This window comes from Thunnus maccoyii, chromosome 3 (assembly GCF_910596095.1).
Source record: "Thunnus maccoyii chromosome 3, fThuMac1.1, whole genome shotgun sequence".
Taxonomy (NCBI): Eukaryota; Metazoa; Chordata; class Actinopteri; order Scombriformes; family Scombridae; genus Thunnus; species Thunnus maccoyii.
The window spans coordinates 34,642,910-34,655,663 of NC_056535.1; the positions used below are offsets into that span (position 1 = coordinate 34,642,910).

A 12,754-nucleotide genomic window follows, 5' to 3' on the forward strand; every position below is an offset into this window, starting at 1 on the left:
TACTACACTGGCCAGTAAAATCTGCCCTTTCAATCTGCAATAACAGCAGAAACAAGTAGTGAACACAACTCTGACACATCATCAGCTTTTAAGTTGATATGTTGAACTTGTTAGCAAACAGTTGCTTATTTCAGCATCCAGCAGTTACGGAGCAACATTATCATTCATTCAGAGTCGTTTTTCTGTCCAACTGGTGAATATAAGTCCAATATTCTCTCTCTTTTAGCTCTGTTTTTACTCTCTACCAACTCCTGAGGGAAATATCTGGCTCTTTAGCTGCTAAATGCTCCACTATGTTCACCAGCTAGTCTACAGTGGCTTTTTAGAGCCTTTTCTCTGAAAACAGCTGCCTGCTGCGGCCCAAAACGACGCTATGAGAGCGCTGAGAGTGAACCGAAACAGCCGGACTGATAAACAATGAGCTGAAACTTGTTATAAAAAGCCGAGAGGAGCTGCAGAGTCGCTGATAATTCTCTGTTCATCACTATGAGCTACGACCAACACATTCACACTGACAGCTTATATATCGGTGTTATAAAAAATAAGCATTATAGCTGCTTTAATGTTGTGAGTATCAGCTACATGTGTGCATATTTCAGTGTCCGTAAAACACTGAAAAAAAGGACGTAAAAAGACACCAGACAGACCGTGTGGGTAAAGAAGATGACTAAAAAATGTGGGTGCATCATATCCGGTGTAGACGAGACTTGAGAGTGTGTTTCTTTGCACGTCTTTAGTGGCTGTGTGTGTGTGTGTGTGTGTGTGTTTGTATGTGTGTGTGTGTCTGCACTGTTTCTGCAGGTGCTGGCCATATTGAGAAAGAGAAGACAAAGAGGGAAGGCGAAGTCGAGGCGACAGGTACTTGGCAGCTCACAAGCAGAGTAATGCTGCTTAAATAGCCCTCTCTCCCACACGCATGGACACACTTACAAGAGCCAGACCATGCGGTGAGACACACACACACACACACACACCTACATACATACCAGTGTGCACAGAAACATATCTTAGCATGTACGTAAACCTAAATAGATGCTTGAAAACATACATAAACTCACACATGCACATGGAAAGAATCCACACAAATCTGAACACTTAAACACGCAATGTTTATTCTCACACACACACACACACACACACACACACACACACACACACCACCACCACTTTGTTCCACACAGATGGGAATCCCAGATTTATAGCAGAGTCTGAAACATCTCCACTAATGTGTCTGGCTGTGACAGAGGAAGCACTGTATTACTTTGCTGTTGCTCTCTCTCTCTCTCTCTCTCTCACTCTCAGGTGTGTTTCCATCCACCTGTTTTTATTCACATTTTCAATTCATGCATAAAAAAACTAATCCTTAAACAGTCAACCTGACTGTGATATTTTGTTTTTTTTTTAAAAAGATTTTTCTTTGGCATTTTTGCCCTCATTGGCTAGAAGATAGTGAAGAGGCAGACAGGAAACAAGGGGAGAGAGAGAGATGGTGCAACATGGCTGGAATCAAACCAGGGACATTGTGGTTATGTGGCTTACGCAGTAACCATTCAGCTACCAGGGCGCTCCACCTGAATGTGATAATTGAGCTTCACTGTGCAGAATGTGTTGCATCACAACTAGTTGGGAGCCAATCTTGGTCCAGTGTGAAACTTACATTACTGACCCGATCCGATATGCGGTCGAATCAAACAGACCCCAAAACAGGGAGACACAAACGCCAGCAGCAGCATGATGTGCTATTAATTAATTTGATTAATTAACAAGCAGCTGGAATGCTGGAAAGAGCAAAAATATAATAATAATAACAACAACAACAATAATAATAATGCCCTAAGAAGGAATGTAAAGTCATAGAAGTTAAAATAAATCATTTATATGCTTCAAAGACAAATTTATATAAATAACTTTAAGTCCTTTTCCACTTCCTGTACCAACAAGCAAACTTTCTGTTGCAAACCTATTTACTCTTTATTTAATATAAATTAAGAATACATTTTAAATCTCAATACCAAAATTCATAAAACAGCATAAATCTTGTGACTGATTTTCCTAAAATAAATCCGGCTCCAGTTCTCTAAACTATTTCCATAAATCATGAGTTAACAGCTGATGTGTCAGTTGGTTTTAACTGCTTGTTCTCTTTTTCCTTTAACTTGTCCTCATGTCAACAAAGAATACCTCCATTTTTCTCTTCACTTCACACTTTATATTCTCCTTTTGCCTCAAAACACATCATTTTGTTATAATCCTGTGTCTCTCAAACTTGCTGCCACTCTCTCAGTGACTCTCTCTCCCTCTCTCTCCCTGTGTGTGCTTGTGTGTGTGTTTGTGTGTTTGTGATTGTGTGAGTAGAGACAGGTGTGCTGGAGTCAGAGCAGAGCCACACCAGCTGCACCTCATCTCAGTAATCAAGCCCTCTTCATATACTCAGCCCTGCCACTTCCACTCTGCCAGATCGTAGCCTCTGCTTCAGTCAGTCTTACTATGCTTCAAGCCACTTCACCTACATTTATCCACTTTTCTTGTTTTTGACGGTTTTGCTGTGCCTCACCATGTTTCCCATCTCCTGCATTTCCTCTGCTCTGTCTCCGGCCCCTGTCTTCAGGCCCTCGTCTCGTCAGCCCTGCTTCCCTGCCCTGGGTCCCCGCTCTTCCCAGATCCCAGGCCAAACCTCAGCCCCATGTTCCCAGCTTCCAGCCAAAGACCAGCCCCAGGTTCCCAACTTCCAGCCAAATACCAGCCCCAGATTCCCAGCTTCCAGCCCAAGACCAGCCCCAGATTCCCAGCTTCCAGCCCAAGCCTCAGCCCCATGTTCCCAGCTTCCAGCCAAAGACCAGCCCCAGGTTCCCAGCTTCCAGCCCAAGCCTCAGCCCCATGTTCCCAGCTTCCAGCCCAAGCCTCAGCCCCCGGTTCCCAGCTTCCAGCCAAAGACCAGCCCCTGGTTCCCAGCTTCCAGCCAAAGACCAGCCCCCGGTTCCCAGCTTCCAGCCAAAGACCAGCCCCCGGTTCCCAGCTTCCAGCCCAAGCCTCAGCCCCAGGTTCCCAGCTTCCAGCCAAAGACCAGCCCCATGTTCCCAGCTTCCAGCCAAAGACCAGCCCCATGTTCCCAGCTTCCAGCCAAAGACCAGCCCCATGTTCCCAGCTTCCAGCCAAAGACCAGCCCCATGTTCCCAGCTTCCAGCCAAAGACCAGCCCCATGTTCCCAGCTTCCAGCCCAAGCCTCAGCCCCATGTTCCCAGCTTCCAGCCCAAGCCTCAGCCCCATGTTCCCAGCTTCCAGCCCAAGCCTCAGCCCCATGTTCCCAGCTTCCAGCCCAAGCCTCAGCCCCATGTTCCCAGCTTCCAGCCCAAGCCTCAGCCCCATGTTCCCAGCTTCCAGCCCAAGCCTCAGCCCCATGTTCCCAGCTTCCAGCCCAAGCCTCAGCCCCATGTTCCCAGCTTCCAGCCCAAGCCTCAGCCCCAGGTTCCCAGCTTCCAGCCCAAGCCTCAGCCCCAGGTTCCCAGCTTCCAGCCCAAGCCTCAGCCCCAGGTTCCCAGCTTCCAGCCCAAGCCTCAGCCCCAGGTTCCCAGCTTCCAGCCCAATCCTCAGCCCCAGGTTCCCAGCTTCCCAGCTTCCAGCCCAAGCCTCAGCCCCAGGTTCCCAGCTTCCCAGCTTCCCAGCTTCCAGCCCAAGCCTCAGCCCCAGGTTACCAGTTACCTGCTTTGTCACATGTAACACATTTTCTTCCATGGTGATTGTGATGTACCACATTATCAGAGACGCCTACACTCAGATCCACTCAGGTATTGAGCATATTCACATAAGGCAGTAAAACAAGACCCAACCCGACCCATTTTGACTTAGTAGAATTTGCCCTCAGTCTGACCCAGGTCTCAGCTCAGGTCTCGGTGAACACCTCAAGTGTAAACAGATGTATGCCCCCACAAGATGAGTAATACAAGTACTCGCACACACACATGTGGAAACACATACAAACCCAAAAGATAAGACTTTATTGATCCCTGGGGGGAAATTAGACGTTGCAGCACAAGAATAAACAGACCATGTACAGTAGGTACAGGATGGAGCAGGCAGGAATAAAAATATAAAACCAGACAAAATGACCCATAAATCCACATTAAATTTAATCTATATACAGATACAAAAAGTAAACAGTATGAATATATGAATGAATTCTGTCATCATTAAAAACGATCCATCCCACATGGGATTACATCTTGCAATAAGTACTTCTGGTGATTAATGTTCATGTTCCAAACAGAAGAAAATCATTGCTGCAAACCACAGAGTATGTGTAGTTTGGGAAAAACACAACAAGTCCTCAAAATTAAACAAACAGATACATGGTTTGACTATGTGACTCCAGAACAACACGTGGGAGCATTTTCTAATCTGGTGCCTCTATCAGCAGTAATCAGCAGGACATCATCGTTTGTCTGCGCTTTCCAAAACTGTTAAACATCACTGTTAAACAATAATGATGTTTTATAATGTGACGACGCTGTGGTTAAGGTCTGGTTAGGTTTAGGGAAAGATCATGCTTTGGGTTAAAATGATCACTTTAAGGTTAGAGAAACATGTGGTGTGGGTTAAAGTTATTACTTCCATAAAGGTAGGCCATCTTCGTCATCATGGCTACAATAATAACCATGGGGTTAAGGTTAGGGGACGATCGTAGTTACGCTTTTTATAAAACTGTCCCAACTTGCAGTTGTAAACAGGAAACGAACAGCATCTCCTGTGGCAAAGTCCACTGTTGGGTTAATGCCTAAATCCACCCTCCTCCTCTGAATGAGGAAATCTGCCCACAAATATATATAAACATAACACAAAAAGTAAGGAAATTTGTGTTTGGTAGATTATTTCTTTGTTGTAACAATGCTTTTTGGCAATAAATCGTATACTGTTGGAAAGCCTGTTTATTTCCCTTTTAAATGGTGCCACATTTGTAAGGAACATGCATTTGTGGGATGAGCAGCAAAGCTGAGTATGTGGGTTGCACACATGAAAAATATACCAAATCTCTGCCGGGCTGGTGACCAGCATGAGGAAGAGGTGCCAGGCTGTTGTGACTGTGTATGGTTCTTCCACACGCTACTGAGGCTCCTGTTTGTTAAATGAATAAATTGTTAAATTGCCAATATGTCTTGTTTCTTCAAACTTCAATCATCTAATCCACCAAACACCAAACAAGAGTCAATGGCAGAATAAGCTGTTTGGCATCGGCAGAGAAGATTTGGCAAATTTTTCATGGGCGCAACCCACATACTCAGCTCTGCTGCTCATCCCACAAATGCATGTTCCTTACAAATGTGGCACCATTTAAAAGGGAAATAAACAGGCTTTCCAACGATATAAGATTTATTGCCAAGAGGCATCGTTACAACAAAGAAATAATCTACCAAACACAAATTTCCTTACTTTTTGTGCTATGTTTACATGAACTGCACCACTTCTCCACGTCACAATTACTATGACCGCTAGATGGCAGCTGTCACTCAAACTGACTATAGGTCATTTTTGGCGACTGACATTATGATTATCACCACTATTGTGTCGTTTTTCTCGGGAGGACAGTCTCGAAAAACATGCTTTACACAGAAAAACAAACAAAAAAAATAATATAACAGTAAACAGAGAAGAAACTGTACAACAGATGTGAATATGCCTTCACAAAACTCCTGCACATGTAACACACACTTTCTTTTAAGCATGTGCTCTGACATACATGACTACACACACTCTGATTTTCTTTCACACACTCAGAGCAGCAGAGCGGCGGTTCTGAATGCAAATAGGAGGAAACAGACAAATTATCTGTCTCTCCTGGAATGCCTTGATGGAGAAGAGCGGCGGCCAAACGCTGTGACTGGAGACTGTACAGGAATTCGTACCACCCGTGTTTCCTCTCTGCCCTGGCTCTCGAGGAGGGGGCTCGACATGCTAACTCTCTGAATGAAAACAGCTTGTGTGTGTTAATGCTAAGCAGTGTGAAGCTTTTTTCTCTCTCTATATGCTGACTATGATAAATAGACCAGTCAGCCGTGGTGTAGCAAAGTGTAACAGACAGACACGCTGGTGAAGTGGCTGAAATAATAATCTGTAACATTTTCATATAAATACATGTCTGTTTTGCTGCTCCCTGTTTCCGAGTCGAGTCGTGGTTTACAGCCTACTGATTGATTAACAGGTTGTCTTTGGGAAGTGCAGAAACACCACAGCAGGAAGAGCTCAGTGCTAAAGGTGTCACCAAGAAAATACTGTATATGGAATAAAAAAAAAGATCTTAGTCAGTCTAACTTAAAGGATCCTGGCTACATGTTTCATCACATTAAATGTACAATAATGCAACGCTGCTGTCGGTATCTTCAATTGTTTATTTCACAATTACTTCACCACCACATAAAGTCTGTTGCTGATTCGAATCATCATCACAGTTGTTGTCATTTAATACTTTTCTGTTTCTGTCGTCAGATGTCAGAACAAAACATCATTACATTCATAAATACTACCTGTTAACCAAACTGCTGCTGCTAAATCATTTTATCTGACAAAAATGAACAAAAATCCAGGTTAATGACAGCAGCTGTGTTGTGAGATCAGCTGTACTGACATTCAAAATAAGTGACGACAGAGAAAGTTGTCAAAAGGTTGTCACATACAAGCACAGCCGCAATCATCTAAACCAGCTGCTAATGTGTATTCAGTTTACTGTACAACAAAAAGAATGTCGCAAAACTACTCTGAACTATATTAGAAATGATGTTGCTGAAGACCAGATGCTTGTGAAATGTTTCAAGTGGACATTAAAACAGTGACTGAGGTGCAGCGGAGCCGAATCCCGTGGACATTAAACGTTAACATACTGTATAGAGTATAAGTATGTACTTATTTCAGGTCACATTCTCACTTCTGACAACCCGCGTTTCCAGGCAAATGTGGTAATACGGCCTCTGTCTCCTAGAAATGACGTTTATATACTTTTAAATTGTTTTCCCAATTACATCGCGTTGGCAAATGTAATCACTACATTTACATATTGCACTGAAGTCGTAGGGAGGAGGTCAGTGTGGATGGTGGATGTTGAAACAAGAGAGCGAGCTTCACATCCGGAGTTCTGCGTGTGTTTAGATTTAGACAACAAAAGCACTTTGGTTTAGGTTAGTGAGAGATGGTGGTTTCACTTAAATGTTAATAAACACGTCGGGTCTCATGCTTCAAGTCACCACAGACTTTTTCTGTATTGAACCAAGAACATGATCTGTCTCTAACCTTAAACAAGTGCTGCCAGAGTCTAAACACTATAAAAAAGTTTAATACTGTTGTAGTTACTGACGTCAGATATTGTACTGCAAGATCAGATAGATCAGTCTTTCAAATTATATCAGACATTTTACTGATATGTTCAGTATCAACATTTTTGCAACTTTTTCCAGATTCATGTTAATGAACATTTTCTTGTTGTGTTAATGCAAATGTGATCCGGGCAGCAGTATGTTTCCTACAAAAGGGTTACGGTTAAGGTTAAGGTTAGAGGGTTAGGGTTAGGATTAGAGGATTAGGGTTAGAGGGTTAGGGTTAGGGTTAGAGGATTAGGGTTAGGGTTAGAGGGTTAGGGTTAAGGTTAGAGGGTTAGGGTTAGGGTTAGAGGATTAGGGTTAGGGGGTTAGGGTTAAGGTTAGAGGGTTAGGGTTAGGGTTAGAGGGTTAGGGTTAGAGGGTTAGGATTAGGGTTAGAGGATTAGGGTTAAGGTTAGAGGGTTAGGGTTAGGGTTAGAGGATTAGGGTTAGGGGGTTAGGGTTAAGGTTAGAGGGTTAGGGTTAGAGGGTTAGAGGATTAGGGTTAGAGGATTAGGGTTAGAGGGTTAGGGTTAAGGTTAGAGGGTTAGGGTTAGAGGATTAGGGTTAGAGGATTAGGGTTAGAGGATTAGGGTTAAGGTTAGAGGGTTAGGGTTAGAGGATTAGGGTTAGGGGGTTAGGGTTAAGGTTAGAGGGTTAGGGTTAGAGGATTAGGGTTAGGGTTAGAGGGTTAGGGTTAGAGGATTAGGGTTAGAGGATTAGGGTTAGAGGGTTAGGGTTAAGGTTAGAGGGTTAGGGTTAGAGGATTAGGGTTAGGGTTAGGGTTAGAGGGTTAGGGTTAGAGGGTTAGGGTTAGAGGATTAGGGTTAGGGTTAGAGGGTTAGGGTTAGGGTTAGAGAATTAGGGTTAGAGGGTGAGGGTTAGGGTTAGGGTTAGAGGGTTAGGGTTAGTTAGACATGTAGGGTTGGGCTTGTTTTGCTCTTTGATCTTTTATTTTACCTTCTCTATGCACTACTTAGAGCCACATAAAGAACGAATATGAGTGTATGAGCAACAGTCTAGACTTCACTTTGCTCTCAGTTAAATTGTTTTTTACGGTAGATTTTTCCAGGTACAGGTTAGTAACAGCTGTCGTGTTTCCTCTTAAATAAATAAAATGTTAACTTGGTCATCTGCTGTACTTACTTCAGGTTACATTCTCACTTCTGACAACTCACACAAGTGCAGAGTCGCATTTCCAGGCAAATATGGTAATGCTGAAGTTTTTCAATTGTCCAAATGTACCAAAGTTTGAATAAAATGCAGCAAATGTTGCTGACGGTGAAAATATGTTTTGTTTCTACTTAAACATCAAACCTCAAAAGTGAAAATATTAAATAATCTTTTTCCTGCTCTCCAGACAAACTAATCATTTTCACATTAAATATGAACAGATGTACATCTCTTGACTTTGTCATAACCTTTACCCTTCGACACAAAAAGACACACATCTGCTGTTTCTTTTGCTTTTGGAGAACCTGCTGTACAACATTTTTTCCCTCTCTGGTTGAGTTGAAGACATATGGCTGTGACAAAAAACTTATATCCCATTATTCATCTTTTTCCTGACATTTTTTGAAAAAGTGAAAAATTAGTTTGCGCCGCATTGAGCCAAAGCACACAGGTGGTCAAAATGTTTTACATCCTTTAAAAAAAAAAAAAAAGGGTCTTCTGGCAAGTGGAGGTACATATGAGGGGAGTTGTGGTGATTGATGAATCACTAGCAATGATATCTCTTCTTTTCAACACCTGGTAATGATAATGTTCACAGAGTGAGACGTCCCGGCTGATTGTGTGTGTGTGTGTGTGTGTGTGTGTGTGTGTATGTCTCCAGTATCTATGTATGTGGTCATGAAAACATGTATATAAAAGGGTGAGAGTAGAAAGAAACTCATCTAGTCCTTCAGTGATAGTTTTTAATGATCTCTGTTTATGGTTAAAGTTTAGTTTATTGGCTCATAAAAACACAAAAAACAGTGATGGAAAATGAACATCTTATCCTTTACTTACTGTAAGTGACATAATATGGTTAAAAACACATTTTTGGATTAAATTCCTTGCAACATATACTGAAGTATCTAAAGTAGTAAGTAGTGAGCACTTTTAAAAGTAAAACATTAAACAAACTGGCCTTCAGTTAACTTCCTCCCCAACATATATCTATGTACTGTATGTTTATTGCAATTTATGCACTTTAGTATCTCATTTGTAATGTATTTTCATGTTTTTATTCTCTTATTTTGATGATTTTGTTATTTATAATGCATTTAAATGTTTTTCTTTCTTATTTTTAATGTTTTTCTTATGTGTACAACACCTTGAGTTACGACTACTATATGAAAAGTGCTGTGCAAATTAAATAAACTTAAAGTACGTCAATTGAAGAGGACAAGAGTTTAGTTCCACTGAATTTTCCGTGTCTCCAGATTTAGGGAATTTAAACTTGTATCAGTTTAAGGATGAAAAAAGGGAAGGATAATAGGAAGGATGAAGGACAAGAAAGAAAAAAAGGAAAGAAATTAAGAAAAGGACAGACAAACAAAAGATCAAAGAAAGGAAAGTGGAATTAAAGACAGAAGGAAAGAAGGAACAGATGTACATAGTCTGTGTTTGGCTGATCAATAATACTGATTAAATCCTGTATTGTCTGTAAACACAGCAGTTCAGTGTCTAGTACATTATGAGGAAACAGCAGCATTTGCAGAGTGCTGACGTTATGAATATAACCAGAATGAGTGCAGAAGTCAAACAGCAGGATTTATATGCTAACGTTTATTCTTTCTCTTGCTAACGTTACTTGATTGTTTTCATGCTAACGTTACTTCTGTGTTTTTAACTTGAGCTGCTGGTTGAGTGTTTTTGCACACTCAGTTCATTTCTTACTACCTGTAGAGTAACTTTGTGCAGCCTGTGATAAATGTGATTCGAATGCCATTTCATGCATTTCTACATATATTAAGGGACTAACATGTAACCTACCTGCAACTCAGTGCTGTCCCCCCCCCCCCCCTGTCTTCCAATCGGCACCTCCACCTCATCTGATCTCTGATAGGAAAGCAGTTGACAGGGTAGATGTGATGGTTCTGTCCCAGTCTGGCTCTATGTCCCTCCACCAGTCCACCAGATGCCCTCAGACTTTTTTCCCTGTTTGTTGAACTGGACTGAGTGGCAGTAGGGCCTTGAAGATGAAACTGAAGTTTGCTTTCACATTGGTTGTTTTCTTAAGGAAATGTGACTGAGGACTGTTGCTTGCTACACACTGACCCTTGTACAGTGAACTGAAACTCTGAGCAACAGTTGTCTTTCAGTCTTATTTTTGTTGTTATATGCAGGTCACTCCATCTGACAATGTTAACAGCAATGTACATTCACCACTTCATTAAGAACACCTGTGCAATGTAATGCAATCCAGTACAACAGCTCTGCCATGAAGTCTACATTTACAAAGCTTATACATTTTCAGTTCTTGTTGACATTATCAGAAAGGTGATAATTCTACTTTATGTTTATTATCGAGGTCGTAGTGGGTGTTGGTGTACTGGAGTGCATTATATTGAATGGTGTTCCTGATATTTTGTCAACTACATTAACATACATGAGGTGGGCAAAATATTAGGAACACTTTTCAGTATAATACACTCCAGTACACCACCACAAACTGTCTCCTCGATAATTATCACCTTTGAATTATTGAATTAAGGTTGTCAGTGTTATGTTGAGGTGTGTTTGCTGTTTCTGCTCAGTGTGACTTGTGTATTTAAGTTATATTCATGTGTATGATTGTGTTTTTGGTTTTCTGTTTGCCCTGAGTTTTTCCCTCCTGTGTCCTCAGCCTGCTTTTCTCTCCACACTTCCTCCACACCTGCCCTGCATCTGTCTCGTTAGTCCTGCCCTGCTCCCTGTGTCTTCCCCAGCCAATCAGCTCCCAGCCTGCCCTTGTGTCTTGCCACCTGTTCCTTGTTGTTTCATTAGTTCAGTTTGTATTTAAGTCCTGCTTTTAAGTTCAGTCTTGTGGGAGCCTTTGTTCTGCCCAGTTCTGTCTTGTTCAGGTTTGTCTAGTTCTGTTCTCTTTTGCCTGCATAATTGTTGAATAAAGAGTTAAGCTTCAGTTCATTCTAGCTGTTTTGTCCTGCACTCGGGTCCATCTCCTGCCACTCCCTTGACAGAAGGATCAAACTGGTCATGGACCCAGCAGACATTCACCAGCCCTGCTTGTCTTTTTCCTGGCATGATTTTGGAGTTACACAGGATGTTTTTTTTAAATGAAGAGCCAAGCTTCCTTAAGTCCCTTGCTGTTTACTGGAAGAATAACCCTGACTTTGCCCAAGAAGTTGCTTTCATCAGGTGGAAAAACAATTCAAATCCTGTTCCTCCCAAGTCCAACATTCCAGTCTCCTATGTTTCCCAGGAGTCTCCCAGCTCCACCCTGGAGCAGCCTGTCTCCCAGTCTGCTAGCTTTGAGCCTGCTAGCCCGCTACCTGCATGTCCTGATCCTGCATTCCCTGAACCTCATGAGACTTATGTGGAGCAGCTGAGGAGCCACCATGACGTCCAGAGGTCACCCTTTAAAGGGACCCGCCTTGCCATTTTCACAGGTTACCGAGGAGTCTCCAAAAGAAGGCGTGGTCCCCATGGCTCCTGACGCCTCTGGCTCTCTCAGCAGCCCAGCGCCACCACTGAGGTCAAGACTGTCCCTACTGAGCAGCAACAGTCTCATGTCCCTGCTGGGCTGCAGCAATCTCCTGTTCCTGGGTTGCAGCAACCTCCTGTTTCCTGGCCCCTCAAGCTCACCTGCAGGACTCACAGCCTTTGGCCGCACCCCCGACCTCCTCCCAGACCTTCAGCAGTCGGCCGTTTCCACAGACCTCCTCCTAGAGCTTCAGCACCCGGCTGGCTCTGCCATGTAGTACAAGACCTCCAGTCGACAGTCCCTGCCGACACCCAGCCAGACCTCCAGTTGACAGTCTCCACCAACCCACAGTCAGACCTTCCAGACCATTGGTCTACCGTCTTCACCGACGCTCAACCAGTCCTCCAGTTGGCCATCTCGGCCGACCCACAGCCAGACCTCCCAGATCGTCAGTCAGCCATCTTCGCCAACACCAAGCCAGATCTCCAGCTGCCCGCCTCCTGCTCTGCACTCCAGCGATCTGCCTCTCCTGCACCAAATCTTCTCATGCTGTCTGCTCTTTCTGGCCTCTGGCTTCGTCATCAACCTCCAGATCAGCCCTGTACATCTGGTCGCCCGCCCTCTGGTCACATGCCTGAGGTTTTTTTCAGTTCAGTTCTGCTCTGCCTGCATTATCGTAAAATAAACGGTTATTCTTTAATTCCTGCTACTCCTGCGTCCTGCATTTGGTTTCATCTCCTGCTACTCGACATGACAGCCGGAGCCATACTGAAATCATGTTGGT

General features: G+C 43.2%; 1 long non-coding RNA gene across 1 annotated transcript; it reads left to right on the forward strand.

The window, feature by feature from the left end:
* Nucleotides 1-460: 460 nt before the first annotated feature.
* LOC121890885 lies at nucleotides 461-2,744 on the forward strand. Its single transcript, XR_006093961.1, has 3 exons — nucleotides 461-947; nucleotides 2,356-2,475; nucleotides 2,609-2,744. It is a non-coding gene; the product is annotated as an uncharacterized LOC121890885 (long non-coding RNA).
* Nucleotides 2,745-12,754: the final 10,010 nt, after the last annotated feature.